A 22,764-nucleotide genomic window follows, 5' to 3' on the forward strand; every position below is an offset into this window, starting at 1 on the left:
CCCTGATCCCTCTTGAGGGATGTATAAAGGTCATCTGTTACATGTCATTCCTTTAAAACTTCTGAAATTCTTGCCCCTTAATCATGGTGAAAAGAGGCCTTCGCCAGGAGTCAGGATTCTGTCTTTCTAGTTCCAGGTTTTCTGCTAACTCTCTGTGGGACCACAAGTAATTTGCTTCCCCTCTCTGAGCCTCAGTTCCCCATCTGTAAAATGAAGGACCAGATATTCTTTGAGAGACCTCTAAGATCTGACATTTCACATTTTAAGACTGCTTCCAGCTCTCCAGATTCTGTAAATCTCTGACTCTAGTCATCCTTCCACTCAACAAGTATTTAAATTATTCCTGCGTATCCCTCACAAACCAGGGAAGATACAAGAATGAATGAATGAAAAACATTAAATAAATGCTTATATGTGCTAGGCATTGTACTAGGCTCTAGACACACAGACACACTTTAAGGATATAACATGAGGAGACAGCATAGTAGTGGCCAGGGAAGGATGACCTCTAAGGGGTGGCCATATGGTAATCGAATAATGTACCTTTCCAGAAGCAATGAACAGATTTGATTGATCTGAGTTTTCAGAGCAGGAGGTGGAAGCAGGGGTTGTGAGGTAGGGGTAGTAGGGTATGTAGGCATAACAGAAAGTCAGCAGGTGTTGGAGGGGTGTAGGGGGGTGGGGTTGGCTAAGAGTAATTAGCTCTCAAAAATCAGCAGGGGCTCAGGGCAGGAGCCTGAGGTTCCACTGGGATGGTGCAAGGAGAGTCAGACTGAACAACAACAAAATCAATAAATGCTTGTTGATTGGTACATCATGCTTCACTTACGATAATACTTCACATTTCTAGAACTCTTTGTTTATAGAGTGTTTTCTTCACAACAACTTGCTGACTTAGGTGATGTGAATATTAACCTCAATTTATAGATAAGGGAATTGAGGCCCCGAACCAGAGAGCCTCACCCATGGTTACACAGTTAGTGTCCAATGCAGGATTCATTCCTGGTTCTCTCCTGTCTCCAGGTTTCAAGTCCTTCTCATTGCGCACTACATCTGTACCATGATAACTATATCATTTTGAAGCTGGATGAGACTGCAAAGGTTACTTAGTTCAAGTTCCTTCATTTTACAGATGAGGAAACTGAGGCTGAGAGGAAAAGTGACATGTACAAGATTATACAGTGGGTTAGTAGTATACAGAGTTAGAATTGGAAACCAGGTGTTCGTGTACTTTCCATGGCTCCATGCTGCCCCTGAGGTCTCTGGCCAGCCTTCCCAACAACTGAAGGGCAGGCAGCTTGGCTGTGATACTCTCTTTGGAGGAGTATCAAAGAAAACATGTGTTGCCGATGGATTCTCCAGAGCCCTTCAAGATTGAGGTTGGAACAGCTTATGCCCCTGGAATGCCATGTGAGAAATTAGAGCAGAGTTGAAATGTAGTGGCCAAGTCATCCTTCCTTTCCTCTGAATTCTTTTATTATTGATGAAGACAGTCTGCACCACACTTACATAGAGAACAGTGCAGAGGAATTTATAACCAGACTTATTGGTCTTGGCTTCCCAGCTAGACCGTAAGCTCTTCAAGGGTAGAAGAACCCTTGATGGAGAATCAGTGGATGTGGGTCCCAATCTAGCACCACTCCTGTGTGACTCTAATAGGTCAATTTCCTTTTTCTGAGCCTCAGTTTCCTCATCTAAAAAATTAAAGATTAGATCACATAAGGTCTCTAAATCTTATGATCCAATAATTTTTACTTTCTCTTGAGTGTTTTCACTACAGCTGCTGCACCCCATTTGGGGTTTTCTTGGGGAAGATAAGGGAGTGGTTTGCTGTTTCCTTCTCCAGCTCATTTTATGAATAAGGAAACTGAGGGAAATGGGGGCAAGTGACTTGCCCAGGGTCACACAGCTAGTAAGGGTCTGAGACCAGATTTGAACTCCTGAAGATGAGTCTTCCCAACTCCAGGCCCAGCACTCTATTCACTGTGGCACCTAGATGCCCAATGAGTGCCTACTGAGCGCCAAATATCCTGGAAAGCAGTGGGAATGCAAAGATAAAACTGTAAAATCTGAGATTATGGTTTAGTGAGGGGAGACAACATATACCTAATTTGGGGAGAAAGGCACTAGAAAGAGGTCCTTGAGCTAAATCTTGAAGCAAACCATTGTTTGTTTGTATTGTATTGTGTTGTTTGGGATTGCAAAAGATGAAGGTGAGGAGAGAGAGTATTCCAGGCATGGGGGAAAGCCAGTGCAAAGAGCTAGGATGCCATGTGGAAAGAAGAGGAAGAAAGCCAGTTTGGCTAGACCATAGTCTTTGTGGAAAGAAGTATAGACGTATGGAAGGTAGGATGGAGTCATGTTGTGAAGGACTTTAAGTGCCAAATAGAGGAGATAATACTTGATCATAGATGTAATAGGGAGCCCCTTGGAGTTTACTGACAACAGGAACACAGTCAGGGCTGTCCCTTAGGAAAATCCTGTTGGCAGCGATGAAGAGGATGGATTGAAATAGGAAGAAACCTGAGCCAGGGAGAATAGTTAGGAGACAATTGGTGAGAACTGATGGGGTCGTGGACTAGGTTGGTGGATATGTGAGTGGAGAAAATGGAACAAATACCATAGATGCTGTTGAGATAGAATTGGAAATATTTGGCAACTGATGGGATAAGTTATGGAAAGAGTGCTAGGTGATACAGTGGATAGAGAATGGCCCTAAAGTCAGGAGGAACTGAGTTCAAATCCAGTCTCAGACACTTACTAGCTGTGTGGCCCTGGATGAATCACTTAGCTCCATTGCCTCCAAAAAAAAAAAGAGTAATGAAAGACCCATGTTAGAATCCTTCCTCTGATAGATACTGTGTAACCATGGGCAAGTTCCAGTAGCTCTGGTCTTCAGGTTCCTCATCTACAAAGTGGTAACAATACTAATGATAGTATCCACCCCATGGGGCTCTTGTAAAGATATTTTCTTTTGGGACAGGATGAGGATCGTCCCTACGGTTTCACTGTTACAGGGAACTGTATGAAGTTGGAGAAATTTCTTCTTTCTTGGAAGGTCAGCGCTTCTTTGACAACTTACAGTCTTAGGGAATCCAGTGTGCCACACCTTATATGATATGACTTGAACCTATGTGTCACCAGCCTTGAGGCTGGTTCTCTATCCTCTAGGCCATGTGGCCCCTCTGAAGTGAACATGAAATAATATAGGGTGTTTTAAAAGTCTTAGTGCAGCTTATGTTGGTAAATGGATTGCAAATATTTAAACTCTCTATATAAATGTCAGCTCGTTTGTTATTCTAGTTCTGATGCTCCTCCTTTTAGGTTTGTGGGTCTCTTTCAGCTCTTACATTTTAACTTTTAAGTCCCACCTTGCAGCGCTAATATTCTATGTGCTTCTTACAATTTTTTATACATGGCATTCTACCTCCTTTGCCCTGTCTGTCCTCCAAGCCTAGAATATTCTCCCTTCCCACCTTCATCTGTTACAATCCCTGACTTGCTTCAAGACTCAGATCAGGTACTTCTTTCTTTTTCTTTTGGGGGGGGGGAAGGCAGGGCAATTGGGGTTAAGTGACTTGCCCAAGGTCACAGAGTTAGTTTTGTGTTAAGCATCTGAGGCCGGATTTGAACTCAGGTCCTCCTGACTCCAGGGCCGGTACTCTATGCACTGTACCACCTAGCTGCCCCAAGGACCTCTTTCTACATGAAACCTTTCCTAATTTTCCCAACTGCTAGTGCTTTCCTCCCCAAATTATCTTGTATATGCCTATATATGTATATGCCTCTATATTTTACTTGTAGAGGTTGAGAGTTCCATTCTCTCCTAAATTCAACCCATATTTCCATATAAAACTTTTTCAGCTCTAGGAAATGCTAACATTTAGGTTACTTTTCATAACATAAAATTTCCATACTGTGGGAAAAAAAACTATCTGATATTTAGGCAGTACCTACAAATCACCCCAGATATTGCCCCCTCGTCCTCATAGAGGTACCTGGTGTTACCTGGCACACAGTAAACGTTTAATAAATGTGTTTTTATTCATTAATTCCTCCATCCATCCATCCATGCATCCACCCATCCATCCATGCATGCATTCATCCATCCATCCATCCATGTATTCGTCCACCTATCCATCCACGCATACACCCATCCATCCATGCATCCACCCATCCATCCATGCATCCACCCATGCATCCATCCATCCATCCATCCATCCATCCATCCATCCATCCATCCATCCATCCATGTATTCATCCATCCATGCATGCATTCATCCATCCATCCGTTCCTGTATTCATCAATGCATTAATTCTACTAATTTAGTGTTTAGCCACCAAATTTTGCTCATCAAAATTCTGTTTCTTTGGAAATATTACCTGGGTTCAGGGTAGGAGGGTAGGCATAGTGATCCATGTCATCCTGTGCCCTTATTCTGGAAGGTTTCCCTCTCCCCTATTTATACCCCATGATTGTCAGCCTTTGGGGCAGATTGTATAGTAGGTAATATTTTCCGGAAATGAGGAGTGAGAGGCCTTTCGATTTGCAAGATTTATGGGCTCTGTCTCTCGGCAGGAACCAACACTCTATCACTTATAGGCAAGGTGCCTCGTCACTACCAGTGCACATATCCCCCTCTCCAGCCCCAGAGTGACCCTGATATTTAAAACCCTGGCTTCTAGGTAACGATGATAGATTGCTTCAGCCACTTCAGCAGTTCCAGCCACAGTTGCTGACAGAGGAGAGAAGGGAATGAAACCAATTGAAAAACACAGGGCAAAGGCTCCTGCTGTCCCTGCCAGCCTGAGTGGGGTCACATTGGAAGGGGAGAATTTATGGTGTTCTTTGGAGTTCAGTTTATTCTGATGTTTCATACATCAGACACCCTTTTATAAGACTGTTGTTAAAGAACAAGGAAATATTAGTATGACAGATTTACATTCTCTCAGGATCATTACTCTATCAATTAATTCAGTTTAGTGATTAAGAGATCATTGTGTAAAGGCACTGTGACAGGTGGACAGGATTGGAAGATGAAACAGTTCCTGACTTCAAGGAGCTTACATTCTACTGGAAACTTTCTAATCATTCTATTGATCAAATCTTCATTGAGCAGCCAACAAAAGAAAGGGAGGATAGGCTTTCAGCACATTCTCAAGGAAATTAGAATCCAGCTGGGGGGAGGGGAGATAAGATGGTGTTCAGAGGCACGCGATTTACTCATAGTAACCTGAATCTGTATACACTTGAGCCAGGTGTGTTTTAACAGGAGATTTCCTGCCCTAAACACTGTCAGCAAAGCAGTCCAAACTAAGAGAGGAGATCTACCAAGAGACAGAACTGAGGAAAATGGCCAAGGCTCTAGGCAACCGCACCTTTTGAAAGCATGGTTACACAGAAGATTAAGAGAATGACATCTGTGTTATGGTTACCAGACCAGAATCAGTCAGAGAACGTCTGACAACACATGCCCCACAGTCTCTCCAAGACATTTTCATCATACATAATCACAACTGAAAATAGGCTCACCAGCCAATTTCACAAGGATAAGAGGATCAGAGATGCTTTAATTACTTACCGGTCCCTTCTTATTATTGATCAATCAGGGAATGCCAGAGTGATTTGGGTTTAAAGGAACCTGGGGCCATCACCACTTTGTCCTGACCTATATCTTGCCATTGGACTCCAATGACTGGAGGATAAAGTGAGGCTGATGACTTTGAGCAGCTCTGCCTCAACTCATTTGCAAAATGACATCACCCTCCTGATGTCATTGGTCCTCTTTGAGAATGAAGGATGAACAAGTCCCTTCTTACACTGGCATTCGTAATTTCTTGTGACTCAATGATATTACATTATATTCATACTCTGTAAACTTATCTATTCCCCAATTGATCAACTAGATTGTAAACTTATTAAGAGCTTACTTTCACTTTTTTTAATCCTTTGCATTTAGACTAGTGCCTCTAACACAATACATGCTTCATAAATGCTCGTTCATTGATTGATGGGCACCCACATTGCTTACAATTCTTTGTCATCATAAAAAAAATGCTGCTATGAATATTTTGGTACATGTGGGATCTTCCTTTCTGTCCTTGATCTCCATGGGGTGTATGCCTAGTAAAGTCACTTTAAAAAAAAAAAAAGATTAAACAGTTTTGTCAGACACTAGTGCAGAACACCAATGGCCAACAGACAGAATAGGCCAAGTTGCAGGTTAAATGCCATTATCAACATTCCTTTATCTGATTGGGTAGGCAAATTTCCCCCATGTACTCTGACCAGTTGCCAAAAATTTTATTTTTACAGGGTTGCTTTCAGTTCTAGGTCAGTGCTTAGGTAGGCCAGACATGACTGACTGCCTCTGGTCTAGCGTGTGAGGACAGAGAGGCAGTTTTCAGCTCAAAATAGAGAACTTCCTAAAAATTAGACCTTCCCAAAAATGGGAAGGGCTATCTTGGGTGTTAGCTCATCCTCACCGTCAACATTTAATGACTCCTTAGGAAATGTTATCAAGCATCTCATTCAGGTGTTCACTCAGAGGCTGACTGACCATCTGTCATGGATGAATATAGTAAAGATGCTTACATTAGGTGGGCAGGCTGAACTGTGGCATCTTGGGTCATTTCCAGTGCTGCAATTCTAAGATTCTGTGGCTCACATGCCCTTATGCTCTAGGCTGAAGACCTGGGTTTGAATCCAGTCTCAGACACTTGCTAGCTATGTGACTCTAGGTGAGTCATTTAACCTCTGTCTGCCTCAGCTTCCTCACCCATAAAAAAAGGGATATTGATACCTGTGTCACTCACCTGACTGGGATGTTGTGTGAACTGAAAGAGATAATGCATGTAAAGAATTCTGCAAACTTTAAAACTATATTTAACTGTGAGTGACAATGCTGATGGATTATGGGCTCTTTGTATTCCCAAAGGGAGTAAATTAAAAAAAAAATTAATAGCCTAGAATTTGGTGCTGACTCCATGGATTTATACAAACTCCATGGACTTGGACCTGACCACTTTGAGTCACAGAATCTCAGAGATGAAAGAAGCTTCGTAACCAACTTAGCCAATTCACACCTGAGAAAAGAACCTCTGCAATATGTGTGTCTATGTATGTATGTGTGCGTGTAGATGTATGTGTGCACATATATACACATAGGTAGGTATGTCTATGTATGTGTGTATATATACATATACACGTAGGTATGTACACACACACACACACACACACACACACACACACACACACAAATCCTGCTCCTTCCCAAGCTGGCTCATTCTGCAATTAGCTGGCTCTAATTAGGAAGGAGCTTTTCCTCAGCTCAAAGCTAAGTGGGTCTCATCATTTCTACTCAGTATTCCTGGATCTGTTCTCTGGAGTCAAGCGGAACAAGTCTAATGCCCTTTTCAAATACTTGAAGACAGCTACCATGTCCTGCCTCACTCTTCTCTTTTCTAGGCTAAGCAGCCTAATTCCTTTAATTGAGTCTTATATGGCAGATGTTCCCCAATTTAGCAATAAAATTTTAAAATATGACATAGAACTCCACAATACTCCAGGTCAGATTGGGGAAGATGATAGCAGGATGATTATATATGCATGCATGCATGTGTATATGTGTGTACATGCATGTATAGATAATACAGATATCATTCTATGTATATATACATCTCTGTACATGTTTAGATACTTATATATGAGGCAGCCTGTGCTGCGTATGTGCACATATGTACATCTATGCATATGTGTGTAATATTCACACCTACATGTGTGCGTGTACATACATATCTATTTACATATGTCTATCAGTGTATAGGCATATACCCATAGTTGTGTACATGTGTATATATGTAATACACATAGACATATACATATACACAATACACACTAATGTACATATATTCACATATACACATGCATATATATGCAAGGTATCCTGAAAGTCTTAGGGCATTTTTAAACTTAAAACTTATAAGAGCTTAGAAGACTTTTGGAACAAGATGGCAGAGCCCAGTTGAACTCTGCCAACAATCTCCTCCTAACAACTTTAAAGAAACACATCAAATCAGACTCTGGTATGGTAGAACCAATAAAGGGTCAGGGCAAGATATTTTTCCAGCCCAGGATAACTTAAGAGGTTGGCAGAAGAGATCCATGACACCAGAATGGGGGGCAGTGGGAGCACATGTGGTGATAAGAACAGCGGTAGACTTTGGAGAGTGCAGCAGCAGCTTCAGGAGCTCTCAGTCCTGAGATGGTAAGGTGCTCAGACAACTGCTCAGAAAGTAAATATAGGGGACACTTTGCTGGTACTACCAGAATCAGGCACTGTTTGGCAACTCCATTGCCCATATGCAGTTCTGGGTCTCAGTTCCAGAGGGGAGAAGAGTGCTTATGGTGAGTCACAAGCGAGCTGGGCTCTGGTTGCAGTTCCAGGACAGATAGAAACACTAGCACTTGTGGCTGCAGGGGAGTAGGACCTCATCACAGTATAAGGGAAGAGAGGAGTACTAATGTTTTGGGCTTCAGGGGTACAGGGGCCCTTCCTGGGTAATGACTAGAGCACAGACCAGGCAATCAATGACAACATCTGTCCCAGGGTAACACCACTTTGGAATCACCAGAAACTTGCAGACTCCCAGAACTAGCTCTGAAAACAGTAGCATGAAAAAGATTGAAGGTTGGCCTCCCCACCCCAGGTGAGCAGAGCCAACTTTAATGTAAAGTTCAAAGTCAAGAAATGGGGGAGAAAAATGAGCAAACAATAACAAAAAGAACCTAACTATATAATTACCTGGAGTATTGTGGAGTTCTATGTCACATTTTAGAATTTAATTGCTAAATTTGGGAATGACTGAGTTTAAGTCATATAAAGATCAATTGAAGGAATCAGGATGCTTAGCATGGAAAAGAGAAGAGTGATGCGGGACATAGTAGCTGTCTTTAAGTATTTGAAAAGGGCATTATATAGTGTTGTTGTTCATCCTTTGCTCTTGAAGACGACCAATGACAGCATGAGGGTGATGTCTTGACTTGCATGTGAATTGAATTTAAGTGAGGCAGAGCTGTGAAGTCGTCAGCCTCATTCTATCATACAGATCAAAAGTCCAGTAGTAAGACGAAAGTCAAGATGACTGGTGACAGCCCAGGATACAGTAGGTGACCTGAGTGCCTCAGATAAAATAAGACATGGGATAAAAATTTATTATGGTGTCAGGGAAGATCAAGAAACAAACTCAGAAGAAGACAACAATATGAAGACAGCTACAAGAAAGGCCTCAAAAATGCAAATTAGACACAAGCCCAACAAGAATTCCTGGAAGAGTTAAAGAAAGAAATGAGTGGTAGAAGCAAAATTGGGTAAAGTAATGAGAGTAATGCAAGAAAATTATGAAAAGAGAATTAACAGCTTGGTAAATGAGGCACAGAATAACATCTTAAAAAAAGAATTGGTCAGATGTCAAAGAGGTACAAAAATTCATTGATAAAAATAACTCCTTAAAAAGCAGAATTGGTCAAATGGAAAAAGAACTACAAAAACTCATTGAATAAAATGATTTCTTAAAAATTAGAATAGGGAAACTGGAAGCCAATGACTCCATGAGACATCAGTAAAAAATAAAACAAAGTCAAAAGAATGAGGAAAAACAAAAAAAAAAATGAATATCTCATTGGGAGAAATAACTGAACTTGAAAATGAATTAAGGAAAGATAACTTCAGAATTATTAAACTACCTGAAAGCCATGATCAAAAAAAGAGCCAACACATCCTATTTTAAGAAATCATAAAGGAAAACTATACTAATATCTTAGATCCAGACTATAAAATAGAAATGGAAAGAATCTACCAATTACTTCCTAAAAGAGATTCCAAAATGTAAATTCCCAGGAATATTGTAGCCAAATTCCAGAGTGCCCAGGTCAAGGAGAAAATATTGCAAGCAGCCAGAAAGAAACCATTGCAATATTGTGAAGTCACAGTCAGGATCAGACAAAATTTAACAGCTTCCATATTAAAGGAGTGGAGGGCTTGGAATACAATATTCTGGGAGGCAAAGGAACTAGGATTATAACAAAGAATAACCTACTCAGGAAAGCTGAATATAATCCTTCAGGGGAAAAATGGACATTTAATGAAATGATTTTTGGTTTTTTTTGTTTTTCATTTTTCAAATGCTTTATTAACTTCTGATTTACATCATTCATTTCCACCAGATTTTGAGTTACACATTTTCTCCCTGTTTTTCCCCTACCCACCGCCCCAAAATAGCAGTCCCACAGTATATCCCCTCCTCCAATCTGCTCTCTCCCATATCTTCTCTCATACCCCCTTTGACTTTTCTAGTAGGGAATTGTGGATCTCTATGCCCCAGTGCCTGTATATCTTATTTCCCAATTACATGTAAAATAGCAAAACATTAACATAGTTGATATATTGTAAAAGACTGACTATATTTCCCTCCCTCCTATCCCACCTCCCACTAGTTTTATTCTCTACTTTGATACCATCTCTTTTCAAAAGTGGGTGCTTCCAACTTCCCTTCCACCCAGCCTGCCCTCCATTCCATCATCCCCCCTCTAATCCCATTCCCCCCTACACTCCTGTAGGGTGAGATACCCTATTAAGTGTGCATTTCATTTCCTCCCTGAGCCAAATTCAATGAGAATAAGTGTGACCCATTCCCTTTTGCCTTCCTATTCTTCCCCTCCATTGTAACCATTTTCCCTTGCCTCTTCTATATGAGATAGTTTACCCCATTCTGTCTTTCCCCATCTCCTCTCATATTCATCTCTCACCTCTTAATTTCACCTTTTAAGTATCATCCCTTCCTATTAAATTGGTCCTGTTCCCTCTATGTCTACCTGTAAACATATATATACACATTCACATATGTATTCATATGCCCGCATACCCTCTGATATAGACATATATAAACACACACACACACATACACACACACATATATTCCCTTCAACTATTTTCATACTGAGAAAAGTTTCATCAGTTACAATTATCATTTTTCCATGTAGGAATGTTAATAGTTTAAATTTGATAAGTTCCTTATGGTTTCTTTTCCCTGTTTACCTTCTCATGCTTCTCTTGCTTCTTGTATCTGAATGTCAAATTTTCTATTCAACTCTGGTTTTTTCATCAAGAATGCTTGAAAGTCCTCTATTCCACTGAATGACCATATTTTCCCCTGAAACATGATACTCAGTTTTGCTGGGTAGGTGATTCTTGGTTTTAATCCCAGCTCCTTTGTCCTCCAGAATATCATATTCCAAGCCCTTTGATTCCTCAGTGTAGAAGCTGCCAAATCCTGGGTTATCCTGATTGTGTTTCCACAATATTCAAATTGTTTTTTTTTTCCTGGCTGCTTGCAATATTCTTTCCTTGATCTAGGAATCTCAGAACCTGTCTGTAATATTCCTAGGAGTTTTCTTTTTTGGGATCTTTTTCAGGAGGTGATTGGTAGATTCTTTCAAGCTCTATTTTGCCCTCTGGTTCTAAAATATCAGGGCAATTTTCCTTGAGAATTTCTTGGAGGATGATTTCTAGGTTTTTCTTGATCATGGCTTTCAGGTAGTCCAATAATTTTTAAATTCTCTCTCCTGGATCTATTTTCCAGGTCGGTGGTTTTTTCCAATGAGATATTTCATATTGCCTTCTATTCTTTCATTTGTTTGGATCTGTTTAACAGCATCTTGATTCTCATAAAGTCATTAGCTTCCATTTGTTCCAATCTAATTGTGAAGCAATGATTCTCCTCATTGAGCTTTTGAGATTCTTTTTCCATTTGGCATGACCTGGGATCAGATCCAGGCTCAGATACCCAGAAATAACTGGCCGTGTAACTTTGAGCAAGTTACTTAACCCCAATTGCTTTAAAAAAAATGGCAAATTTGGCTTTTTAAGGCATTCTTCTCCTCATTGCCTTTTTGAGCCTCTTTTGCCATTTGAATTAGTCTGTTTTTTTCAGGTTCTATTTTCCTCAGTCAGGCTGTTGACTCTCATTTCATAATTTTCTTGCATTGTTCTCATTTCTTTTTCCAATTTTTCCTCCACTTCTCTTATTTGCTTCTTAAGGTCCTCTATGGCCTGTAACCAGTTTGTATTTTCCTTTGAAGCTTTTGGTGCAGGAGTTCTGACTTCAATGTCTTCCTCCTGTTCCATGCTTTGATCCTTTTTGTCCCCAAAATAGGAGTCTAATGTTGGGTTCTTTTGTTTGCTTTGTTTCCTTTGCCTGAGCATGTTGCCACTCAATTACTTGACTTTTGGGCTTTGTGCCACAGTGGGACTCTGCTACCAGACAGGGGAGCTTCCGTCCCAAATGTTGGGGTTTTCTCAGCTACCAGAGGTATTAGTTGGGAACCCTTGCTGAAGCCTTCACACGCTCTGGCAAGCTGGTCACGCACCCTAGGACCTCCACCCTAGACTGCAATCCAGATCAAGCAGGTCAAAGCAAGAGCGATTACCCCTCAGACTAGTCGCTTGGTCCCCCTACACTCTGCAGGCGAGGAGCTGAAGCTGCCACATGAATGGCAGCTTCTCACCCCAGGGGCAAAAGACAAGGCACTCCCAACTACTGGGTCCCAAAGTCCATACTGCACTGACCTCTCACTTTATCCTTAGCATCTATGTGTTGATTAATCTGGAAATGACCACAGCTGCTGGTGATCTGGAGTCCCCCCAGCCGGTACCTGGTCAGGTCCACCCTGGGGCTAAAGCCTAGGTGTGGCCCTGGGCTCAGCTCCCAGAGCACTGCACTGCACGATTCCTGCCAACCTGCTGGGCTGTCCTCAGAGGGAGGTTAGCTTCTCTGTATCATTTTGTGGGTTCTGTAACTCCAAAGTTTGTTTAGAGTCCCCTTTTACATGAATTGGGGAAGGTGGAAGCTGGGAGCCTTGGGGAGGACCTGCTTCTACTCCTCCATCTTGACTGTGCCCCCTTTTTGTTTTTTTAAATAATATTTTATTATTTCCCAATTACATGTAAAGACATTTTTAACATTTATTTAAAAAAAATTTTGAGTTCCAAATTTTCTCCCTCCCTCAGCTTTCTCCTCCCTAAGATGGTAAGCAATTTAATATGTTATATATGTTTAATCATATAAAGCATATTTCCATATTAATCATGTTGTGAAAGAAGAAATAGACCAAAAGAAAAAAAAACCTTGAAAAAAGTAAAGTGAAAAATAGTATACTTTGATCTGCATTCAGACTGCATCAATGGAAATCAATGTGGATAGCATTTTTAGTTATAAGTCCTTTGGAATTGTCTTGAATCATTGTATGGCTGAGAGTAGCTAAGTCGTTCATAGTTAAGCATTGTACAATGTTGCTATTACTGTGTACAATGTTCTCCTGGTTCTGCTTACTTGAATTTGCATCATTTCATGTAAGTCTTCCCAGGATTTTCAAATAGAAAGCTTTCAACCATTCCTGAAAAAAAAAAGACCAGAGCTGAATAGAAAATTTGACTTTCAAATAAAAGACTATGGGAGGCATAAAAAGATAAACATGAAGGAGAAATCATAAGTGATTTAATAATATAATAAATTAAATTGCTTACATTCCTATATGGGAAGATAATACATGTTATAATGAATTTCATCATGATTAGGGCAGTTAGAAGAAGTATGAGTTGATTATGTTGAGATAATCTCAAAAAAATCAACAAAGAAGTGAGAAAGAAGCATGCACTGAGAAAAGGAGCAAGAGGAAAAATGACCAAAATTATCTCACATAAAAGAAGACCACAAGAAAGAGCTTTTATACAGTGGAAGGAAAAAAGGTGTATGTATGTGTGGGGGAAGGTGAAATACTTGAACCTCCACAGTTGGAATTGATTCAAAAAGGGAAGATTATATATGCACACTCAGTTGGTATGGAAATCTATTTTATCCAATAGGGAAGTGGGAGGGCAAAATGATAAATGGAAAGGGGGAGGTGATAAAAGGGAGGGGTGGATTAAGGGTAGCTGGGTCAGAAGCAAAAGAGACTTTTGAGGAGGGACAAGGTTAAAAAAGAGAGAAGAAAAAACAGGAGAAAATAGAATGGAAGGACATACACAGTAAGCATAACTGTGACTGGGAATGGGATGAACTCACATATAAACAGAAGAAGAATGCATTAGAAACAGAATCTAACAATATGTTGTTTACAAGAAAAAAAACTTGAAATGGAAAGATGTACACACAGTAAAAATAAGGGAGTGGAGCAAAATCTATTATGCTTCAGCTGAGGTAAAAAAAAGGTGGGGTAGGGGGTGGCTAGGTGGCACAATGAATAGAGCACTGGCCCTGAAGTCAGGAGGACCTGAGTTCAAATCTGACCTCAGACACTTAACATGAAAACTAGTTTTCTGGCCTTGGGCAAGTTACTTGCCCCCAACTGCCCTCCAAAAAGAAAAAAAAAGGTGGGGTAGCAATCATTATCTCAGGCAAAGCAAAAACAAAAAATAGGTCTAACAAAAAAATCAGGGAAACTACATTTTGCTAAAAGGCACCCTAGACAATGAAGTAATATAATATAAAGATTTTTATAGCAAGGACTCACTTCTCAAATGTATCAGGAACTCAGTTAAATTTATAAAAATAAAAGCCATTCCCCTATTGATAAATAGTTACAGGATATAAATAAGTAGTTTTTAGAGGAAAAAAATCAAAGTTATCTATAGTTATAAGAAGAAATGCTCTGACATTTGATTTGAAAAAATGCAAATTAAAATATTTTGAGATAATATCTCACACCCATCAAATTTGCTAACATGACAGAAAAGGAAGTGACAAATGCTGGTAGGGATATGGAAAAATAGGGATACTACTGCACTGTTGGTGGAACTTATAATGGTCCCACCCTTTTTTAAATTTATATTTTGCTTTTTTTTGGAGGGGGAAGGGCAGGGCAATTGGGGTTAAGTGACATGCACAAGGTCACATGGTGAGTAAATGTTACGTGTCTGAGGCCAGACTTGAACTCGGGTCCTCCTGGCTCCAGGGCCAGTGCTCTGTTCACTGTGCCACCTAGCCATCCCTAATCCAACCCTTCTGCAGAGGAATTTGGAACTATGCCTAAAGGGCTATATGATTGTGCATACCCATTGACTCAGAAATACAACTACTAGTTCTTTATCCTAAAGAAATCAAAGGAAAAGAAAAAGGGCTTGTATGTACAAAAATATTTATACTAGCTCTTTTTGTGGTGATAAAGAATTATTAATAAATAAATTAAAAATAATAATAAAAAAAGACTTTTGGGACACCCTGCATCTCTATGTTATCGTTTGGGGTAGCAATCTCTGCTACTGGGGAGCCTGAAGCTGGTGGCTTGCTTGAGCTTGGGAGTTCTCAGTTATGGCAGAACTGAACTATGGGGTGTCCACACTAAAGCTAGCATTTAAATGGTGAGCCCCTGGGAGCAGGGAGCCAACAGGCTGTCCAAGTCAGAAATGGAGTAGGACAAAGTCTCTGTTCTGGTCAATAATGGGATTGGGCCAGTGGATTGCTATTGCACTTCAAGCTTTGGAGACTGCAGGAGACCTAGTCTCAAAAAACAAAATTAAAAAAAAAACCATATGTATATGTTGTCTTCTTAATTAGACTATAAACTCTTTGAGAGTAGGGATTAATTTTTTCTTTTGTTTCCCTAATGCTTAGCACTGTGCCTTGCACATAGTATATGGCCAATAAATTATTGTTGATTGATTGGCTATCACATCCTTTTTCCTGAATGCTCTGGACATCCTGATGAAGTTCAAAGTCACACTAGCTTTCTTGACTTTTATCTAACCTATATTACATGAGAAATTTGGACTAAACAACTTCAATCCTCTCCATCTCTGACTCTCTTTTCTCAGAATGAATTACCTCTTTAGAGGCAAGAAGAAAAGATCAGTTTCTTGTATCCTTAATTTCCACATGCTACTGGTAGTTATATAGCTTGTTAAAGAATAGAGATATTTCCACAAGTATTTCATCGTGGATGCTTTTAATATTTTGGAGTAAAATCCATTTCCTGCAGTCATTCTCTGCCACACTAGCTCCTACTACGCTTATCTTTCTCCACAATTTTATGCCCTAGTTAGCATTCAGAAAGCCATTCTTTGGGCAGGAGATAAGAATCAGCCCTTCTGCTCCTTAACAGAACTGTTTTATTCAGAAAGGAGAGGAAAACTCACCAAGAACTTAGACTGAGCTAGACAGGGTGAAATAGGGTAGAAAGGGAAAATGATGCCCATTAAAACAGAATGAATCTTCTCTGCTGTTTGGAAAGCTGGCTCTTCTCTGGTTGGCCCTGGCAGCTCTGATGTGAAGGAGCTCACTGCAGAGAGATGGGGCTCCTTTGCTGCCTTAGATGTCTTATCTCACGTACAGAGTCAGAAGTTTTAGTTGGGAATTTTATTTTGGAGCTAGAAAAGACCTTAAGGCAGGATACAAAAGCATGGACTATCAGAGCTGGAAGGGACCTCAGGACATAGAATGTCAGACCTTGGAGAGACCTTAGAACATAGAATTTTAGAGGTGAAAGGATCCTCAGAACACAAAGTCAGAGCTGGAAGAGACCTTAGAACATAGAATGTCAGACTGGGAGAGACCTGAGAACATAGAATGTCAGACTGGGAGAGACCTTAGAACATAGAATGTCAGACTGGGAAAGACCTTAGAACATAGAATGTCAGACTGGGAGAGACCTGAGAACATAGAATGTCAGACTGGGAGAGACCTTAGAACATAGAATGTCAGACTGGGAAAGACCTTAGAACATAGAATGTCAGATTTGGAACCAAATTTTAGAAATTAAAGATCTTTAGAATATAGGATGTTAAACTGAGAAAGAACCTCAGAGATCATCTGATACAATCTTTTTCATTTTGCAGGTTAAGAAGCTGAGGCCCAGAGAGGTGAAATAATTTGACTGAGATTAAATAGAAAAACAGTAGGAGGGTGCAGACTAGAACCTCAGTCTCTAACCTAGCCCACAGTTCTCTATCATACCCCACATTGCCCTACTCACCCCAATAGAATGACTATTAACATTAATGACATAATGTCTCAGTATTTTGCCCTACATTGAAGAAAGTGGCTAAACTTTCATCTCCCTTCCCTATTAAATGCGCAGACTTTGCAGGCTCCATGCTGTAGCCCCGTCCCGCAGGACTGAAAGCTTGGCGGAATTTATAAACAGAATTCTTGATTTTTGGACTTGTAGCTAACAGAAGGGGAAAAAGAAAAGACGTTTCAGAAGGAACATAATTTGAAAAGGAGATAGCTCCAAGCTCTCTCCCCTTCCCCTAACAAACAGCATTTTTAATCGTTTTTACCCTGAAGGACAAACAGTATTTGGTGATTTGGATGTCTGACAGCTTGCTAGAGTCTGAAACATTTCTGTAATGTAAAAGGTCTTGGTTTTGTGAGCATCTCACATTTCTGTTTCTGTCAACCAACCTCCAGCTGAGGTTGTGGGACCAGTAAGGTTGCAATCCTGCAAGATATCCTTAATCATTCCTCTTAGAGAAAGTGTTCCTGCTCCGTTGGGATCATTATGTCAACACCCTTCCTTGCCCACTACCCTTCCTCACCTTCCAATCCATCTTCAGACTCATCTTGAAACATCATTTTCATCCTATTTTCCCTACTAAAGAGCCTACAATGGTCCCCATTGTGTACCACATCATGGTTCATGCTACCTGAATTTATCTATATGGGTCTATGATTCACTGATTCAACATTCATTTGAGTCTGAGATAGAGATGATGAAGAGCTTCAGTTAGAGTTGGAACAGTTAGACCCTTCAAAGACCATTAAGAACTTTTCATGTAAAATAGAATAGTTTGCATTTTATTCTAGAGACAATGGGGAGCCACTAAAGGTTCTTAAGCAGGGGAGTGACATGAACAGATCTGTACTTTAGGAATACCAATATGGCAACTTGATAGAGGGCAAATTGGAGAGGGGGAATATGAGTCAGGAAGACCAAATAGGAGCCTATCACAATACTCTAGGCATGAGCTGTTGAGAACTGATGCTAGGGTGGGCCATTTATGGACTAGATAGCAAGTAAACTGTGGGTCACAATGCCATATGGAGTTGTGTAACTGAATGTGGGGGTCGTGAAAATTTTGGTAACAATAAAAGGTTTCTGAATTCACAACAACCAAAAATTAATTCATAATTAAATACATAATGAATCAGAGGTGTTTCTGGCAGCACATGTCTGTGTTACATTGGGTAACTTCATTGCAGACTTGGTTCTGAACACATATCATGCACACTTTTGTAATGGCAAGCAAAGAAGTACTTAGCACCGTGTTTCAGTTATTTATTTAGCACCTTGTTTCAATTCAAGTGTCTTTGAGCCTTGCCCTGATAATATCAAGTCTTTCTTAAGAAACAAAGCTTGTGAATACCACAGTGGAAGGAACTTACTGACATAACAGGAAGGGGTGGAACAGGAAAGGATTAATGACCATATAAAAGTAGAAGCACAGGCTGCAGAACTGAAAAAGGGAATGGTTGTGGAGGCTGGTACTCTGTTTGTCTGTTCTGTCTGTATTTATTTTTGTTTGTGATACTTTGTACAGAAGCCCTGGGACCTTACTGAAAGCCCTGATTTTCTTGTTGTCTGTTTACAGAAGTCCTGGAGGAGGATTTCAGAGGTCCTGGGCCCATACTGATGATGTGTGTTGAGTTCTCAGACCTTGTTGGTGTGTCTGTGTTGATCATAGGCAGATAGTGAATTAATGACGGTGTTGGCAAAATGCACAAATGTTATTATGGCTCTGTTAAGCTTTGTCTTCCCAGAAACAGAAACTGTGTAGGATTTGAGGTGAACTAGACAGTGTGAGCTTCAATATAGAACTGGATGAGGACCTGGACAAGGAGCTGAGAGCTGCCTACCTGTGAATCCAGGTGACAATTGGGTAGATTCAGGCAGAAGCTGGACCCATGGAAGAGGAACTATGGAATCTGAGAGCCAGCCTCAAGTCAAGATGGAAAGACCTTTCCTTGGGTACTTAGTGCTGACTAAGAAGATCATGAATTAGGGTGGCCTAGGGGTGGGAGAACTTTGTACTCTGTACCTTGTACCTCTTCAGGATGATTGAGTTAAGGATGATTGTAAACTAAATTCCAATTAAGAAGAAAGAAGACTTTTTGACTGAGAGATTAAGACAATGTGACCTAGGCGTGGAGAACTTTGACCTTTGTACTTACTTAGTGAATGTACTGATTGCTCCTTAAGGATGATTGAGTTAAGGACTTACGGAATGTTATCTTTTGCTTAAAACTATGTGACCACTTTGATGAAAACTATGTGGCCACTTTAAGCATAAGTTGTTATGTTATAACATTGTGAATGCTGTACTTTGGTTTCTGTGAATGTTTTGTCTTAGTTTATTACTGAATAAATAGAGAGTTCACTGTACTATGTGACTGGAACCTTAAAGCTATTCACAGCAGCAGTCCTCTGGAAAGCTGCTCATGTTTGGCTTTACAACTTTGCACTGTACATTCTGTCACACCATGCAATGCCAGTGACCACTGAAAGAAGAACCTTGGCTCAGACTCAAGACTATTGTATGTTATGAATTATAGTGTTTTTACTGTACATACAAAATCATTAAATTGAATTTTGGTTTAGAATTAGGACAGAATTTCCAACAATTTCTGAAATAGCCCTAAACTTACCTCTGCCATTTTGTACTACATGCTTATGCAAAGTGGCATTCTCATCATTGACAATTATAAAATTAAAATATTGATCAACTCTGAAAAACATTGAAGATACTCTGCATTCTGTGGTATCAAATATTCTGCTGAGATTTAATTCTTTATGTAAAAATAAACAAGCACATCCATCTCATTAATATGTAAATGTTCTTTCATCTTTAATAAATGGTAAAATTATATATATATATACCAAAGAATTGTTTCAAAATAAATTTCTGAATGATTTATCATCAGTAAATGTTTGATTTGTATACCTATTTTATATACCTATATACTAGGATCACATAAAAATTCTCATGTGAAAAGGGGTGTGTGTATATTACATATGAGAGAGAGAGAACAAAGGAGAGGGAAGGAGAGAGAGAGAACAAGAGGGAGGGAGGAAAGGAGAGGGGTGAGAAAGAGAGATAGAGATAGAGATAGAGAGAGAGAGAGAGAGAGAGAGAGAGAGAGAGAGAGAGAGAGAGAGAGTACTTGCTTTTACCTAGTTATTTGCATGTTTTCTCCTCCATTAGATTCTGAGCTCCTAGGAAACAGAGGCAGTCTTTTACCTTTATTTGTGTCCCCAGTGCTTAGCACAGTGCCTGGCATATAGTAGGTGCTTAATAGATGTTTATTGACTGATTAACACTTAGCAACTAATTCAATATGAGAGTTGAGAGAAAGTAAAGAGTTGAGAATTGCTCCAAGGTTTCAAACCTAGGTAACCAAAAGAAATATGCCCCCCTTGTCAAAATAGGATAGTTAGGAAGGGGTATAAATTTTGGGGGAAAGATTATGAACTCCATTATGGACATATTGAATTTAAGGTACCTAGAGGGTATCTGTTTGGAGATGTTTGACAGATAGTTGGTGATGATGAACTAGAGTCAAGGAGAGAAAGTAGGGCTGGATATAGAAATATGGAAACAATTTGCAAAGAGATTATCATTGGACCCATGAGACCTGATGAGATTACCGAGGGAGAATAGAGTGTAGATTGGGGGAAAAAGAGGGCACATGACATAGCCTTGGAAAAATCCAAGGTTAAAGGTCAAGACAATGATGATCCAATAGAGGAGAGTAACAAAGATCAGTCAGACAGGAAGAGGAACCAGAGCAGAGAGACATCACAAGGTCTCAGGGATGAGAGTATATTCATGAGGAAGTAATGTCCAAGGGTGTCAAATGCTTCAAAGAGGTCAAGAGGGTTGAAGTCCAAGAGAAAGGCATTGGATTTAGCCATTAATAGATCAATGATGATTTTTGGAGAAAGCAGGTTCAGTTGAGTGATGAGACTGGAAGATGAATTTAAGTAAGTTGAAAAATAAGTGAGAGGAGACACTGAGTATAGTCAGCTTTTTCTAGGAAGTTGGTTGTGAAAAGAAGAGCTAGAAGATGGTAGTTTGAGCATCAAGTAAAGGTTCTTATGGATGGGGAGACCTGGACATGTTTAGAGTCAGTAGGGAAAGAACTATGAGATATAGACCGGAAAGAGGATCAGCTACTAAAGGAGACCATAGAGGATGGGATTAAGGGTGCAAGCAGAGGCCTTGAAAGGGAGAAGTCTCGCCTTTCAATGAGAGACTAAAGGAGGTGAAAATGAGGGAGGAGTCAAGGAGTTTTTAACAGAAGCTATTTCCCAGGACATGCTATTCATAGAGTGACAAGGATACCAGAATATGTTCCGCTATATGTATTTATTCACAGAATCAAAGACTGAGAGCTGGAGGGCACCCTACAGACCATCTAAGTCCCTTATTTTACAGAAGAAGAAGCTGAGGCCCAGGGAGGTGAATTTCTTGGTCCAAGGTCATATAGGTAGCAAGTGACAGAAATATGATTTGGACCTAGGTCTAGGTGGTGGAATGGAGAGAGCAGTGGGCCTATAGTCAGGAAGAACTGAGTTCTAATACAGCCTCAGACATGTAGTAGCTGTGTGACCTTGGGCAAGTCACTTAGTCCTGTTTACTTCAGTTTCTTCATCTGTAAAATGAGCTGAAGAAAGAAATGGAAAACCACTTCAGTATCTTTGCCAAGAAAACCACAAATGGAGTCATGAAGATCCCAGACGTGACTGAAATGACTGAACAACCACCACAACAAAAAACCCCAATTCCCAATTCAAAGCTCTTTGTACTGTACTACACGACCTCTTCATTAAGCAGTGAACATTCAACAATTGTATTAAGTTCCTACCATGGGTGAGGCACTGTGCAAAATGTTAGAGACAAAAAGATAAGAAGCAAATAGTCCCTGCTATCCCACATCTACCCAACAAGGGCTGATCCAGGACTTTGCATGACTGCAAAGAAGACAAAATATATCTTGGCAGTGTCTTATTGCCTTTTCAAAGTTTCTCTCTTGTCTTTCCCTGCAAGAAATGACTGATTGGCCTCTAATTGCCTGGCCCCTCCCAGAACCTGAGGAGGAGACCCAGGCTAACCCTGTGCTTTTACCTTGCCCATCTTCACTGAGACTGGATGTCCATGTGTCCCCAAACTGGGTACCTTCAGCCCCTCTTTGCCACCTACTCACTTTTCAGCTCCTTTTCCTATACTGTATTTCCTCATCAGAATTGCTCTTAGAGAGCAAGACCGTCTTTCTCTTTGCTTCTATTTGTATCTCCAGTGTTTGGCACAGTGACTGAAACATAGTAAACACTTAATAAGTTGATTGACAATAATCTCAAGTCCAGTGATGGAATGATAGGGGGAATATTTTTCAGGAAGGGAGCCTTCCAGTGTCCCTTAAAACTCACTATGTGGTTGTCTATGGGTAAGGCTAGTACAGTCCTGGGCCTGCTTGAATCAATGGAAAATTACAGATCCAGATCCAGAGAACAAAAGCAAATTTATCAAAAATAGGCCTAATTACTGCTGGAATAACTTAGATTCATCCTCTCTTGTGAGCCCCAGAGTTTGTGATTTTAGGGGGGAAAAGTGTCTAATATCTTCTATATCCGAATAGATTTTCTATTGAGATTCACAGTGTCTTCTTTGAATAGAGAATGTCAAAAAGAGATTGATTAAAATTTAAGTGCCA

Source organism: Petaurus breviceps, unplaced genomic scaffold, assembly GCF_028583685.1.
Source record: "Petaurus breviceps papuanus isolate PSGF00001 unplaced genomic scaffold, PetGlider_PUasm1.0 90779, whole genome shotgun sequence".
Taxonomy (NCBI): domain Eukaryota; kingdom Metazoa; phylum Chordata; class Mammalia; order Diprotodontia; family Petauridae; genus Petaurus; species Petaurus breviceps.